The sequence below is a fragment of the Phoca vitulina genome, unplaced genomic scaffold (genome assembly GCF_004348235.1).
Source record: "Phoca vitulina isolate PV1807 unplaced genomic scaffold, GSC_HSeal_1.0 scaffold106, whole genome shotgun sequence".
NCBI lineage: Eukaryota > Metazoa > Chordata > Mammalia > Carnivora > Phocidae > Phoca > Phoca vitulina.
In genome coordinates this window covers 1,650,693-1,653,301 of record NW_022589809.1, presented here as the reverse complement: position 1 = coordinate 1,653,301, position 2,609 = coordinate 1,650,693, and the positions used below count along the sequence as shown (strand labels likewise).

Genomic DNA, 2,609 nt, shown 5'->3' with positions numbered 1-2,609 from the left:
CTGGTGTGTACTGCGTGTGCTCTCCGTGTGTGTTCATGTGTGTGCTGTGCGTGTGTTTATCTGTGTCTTTGTGAAGGCTTGTGCGTGAGTCTGTCCGTGCGTGTGCATGACTCCACAGATGTGTGTACAACCAAGCGTGCTCACTCCGCAGGTCTCTGTCAAGGCCTTGACACTGGGTTCTTGAGGATGCTTGCCACTTCGTGTCCAGCAAGTAGAAATTTAAACGGTATTTGACAGAAATACTTTTAGGTTGCCTTCCTGTGTTATTGCCGGACAGTACAGTGTTTTTTCTTTTTTTCCTTTTAAGTCATTTTGAATCAGATGCCGTAGACGTCGTGTCCCATCCTTCACAGATATCTCTGTGCACATCTTTAGAATGTAAACACTGTTAGAAAGCCCCACACCGCGCCGTGCTCGCCCCAGTTCGTCAGACATACGCCGTCTCGTTCAGGGACTTGGGCTGCGTGTTTGTTCAGCTCACGAGCCGCCTGAGGTCTGTACCAGCCGCTCAGCAAAGTGCCTCTTAGGGAATGGCTTCCCTCTGTGCTTTCCGTTGGCTTCACAGTGTATTTGTGGAAACACTCCGTTGTTTCTCTGTTGAGGTTTTGGTTTGCAGCTGCCTGACTCGGTTTCCCTGGTACCTAGCTCAAGGTGTCTTTGGATCCAGGCTCTGCTTTGGAGAGGCCGTGTCGTCCATAGCACCGCACCCCCACCAGGGCGCACAGGAAGACCATGCGTCTCTCAAACCTGTTTTTGAAGAAGTCGTCTTACTGACGTGTCCACATAGGCATAGCCTCCTTTAAGCTTGGCCATTTCCTTTCTGGAAAAAAGCGTTCATCCTTGCTATGGGATATTTTAAATATGCATGATTTGTCACTCTTTCCCCTGGTCTAACTTAGTCACTTTGAGTAATAACCCACAGAAACGCTGCATTCTAGCGGCAACCAGCAAATTCTGCAGGTTACTGACTGCAGCTTTCGATGCTCGTGTTGACCCCAGAACATGAAACCCTCATCCTATAAAGGAAACGCTCCCTTTCTCCTGAGGGTGGATGTGAGCCCACATGCCTCAGGTTGACGGGATCTGGGACCCCTGTCCCACCCTCCTACAAAGGCGTCCCACCGCTGTGTCAAGGCCAAGGCAGGAGCGTGGCTTTTGGATGGGAAATGTCGCGATTTTGTCTGTTAATTCTGGTGGTGGCCATGTAGTTGGAGAGGGCCCTTCGGTTTTAAACCAGCAGTCTCTGCCCTAGAAGCCAAGGTGCTAGAGGTCACGATGATGAAGACACGAGCCGCTGTGTGGGGAGCAAGCTTCCTCACCCTCCTTCTCCATGAGAGTGTGTGACTGTGGGGTCGGTCCTGAGCGTCATCAGCAGGTCAGTGAGCCCTGTGGTGTCCATGCTGGGAACAGTGGATGCCGTGAGTCAGGACGCTGGCCGCAGGGCGGGGAAGTGGTGACCCCTGAGTGGTGGGGCTGGGGAGAGCCGCCGCGGGAGAGCAGGGCTTCGCACCAGCCAGCTGCCGGTCCTCCTCCCTGCAGGGACAGCCCAATTCCACCAGGGATCGTCTTCTGGAGGTAAAACACATGTTTCATATTTGGAGAAGAATTCTTAGCTGTGGAGTTGAAGCTCCAGCGTAAGTAGGAATGAGGTAAATTTCTGGGGAAAAGAGAAATGCAAGAACCAGCCCCCCCGTTCAGCTGTGGTTTCTGTGGCAGATGCGATTACCATCGTTACGTGGAAATGGGTCTTGGTGACTTACCCTGCAGTGGCATGCTGAGAGACGACCGGCTGTGGTTTCCCCGGGGCCAGTGGGCTCCGCGCCCTGTGCCAGCTCGCACTGCACCCCTGGGGCCCCCGGAGCGGCCGTAACTGCAGCGTCCACCGTCCACAGGGAGGCGGTGCGGTGGCGGCGGCCAGGAAGGGAAGCGGATTCCGGGGATGGGTTTGGCAGAGGGCCCTGAATCGTCTCACATCTGAGGTGCTGGCCTTTCCCGTCGCAGAGCTGCTGCTTGTTTGTTAGGGATCTATGTCGGCTCCCTGGTGGAGGCGCCCTCAGGGCATCCTGCGTCCCGGACTTTTCTTCTCGACTCCTTCCAATCCACTGCACTGTCCGGCCCCGCCCCCACCTTACCGCACCCCAGACGGGGATAACCAGTGAGCACTGCGACGGGGACTCCAGAAGCCCTCCTGTCCTTCCCGTGACAAGGGGTGCTGCGTGTGGACTCGGGGTGTGAGGTCACGGTTCTCCATAGCGGGGTGCACCATGTAGACTTGGGGTGTGAGGTCATGGTTCCCCACAGCGGGGTACAGCGTGTGGACTCAGGGTATGAGGTCACAGTTCCCCACAACGGGGTACAGCGTGTGGACTCGGGGTGTGAGGTCACGGTTCCCCATTCGGGGGTGCAGCGTGTGGACTCGGGGTGTGAGGTCATGGTTCCCCACAGCTGGGGTGCGGCGTGTGGACTCGGGGTGTGAGGTCATGGTTCCCCACAACGGGGGTGCAGCATGTGGACTCGGGGTGTGAGGTCACGGTTCTCCATAGCGGGGTGCTGCATGTGGATTCGGGGTGTGAGGTCATGGTTCCCCATAGCTGGGGTGCAGCGTGTGG

General features: G+C 56.4%; 1 protein-coding gene across 3 annotated transcripts in view; it reads left to right on the top strand.

Moving 5' to 3' along the window:
• The window catches only part of SNAP47 (synaptosome associated protein 47), a 43,903-nt gene that overhangs the window by 32,020 nt on the left and 9,274 nt on the right, over window positions 1-2,609 (top strand). The gene's annotated exons all lie outside the window — the stretch shown is intronic.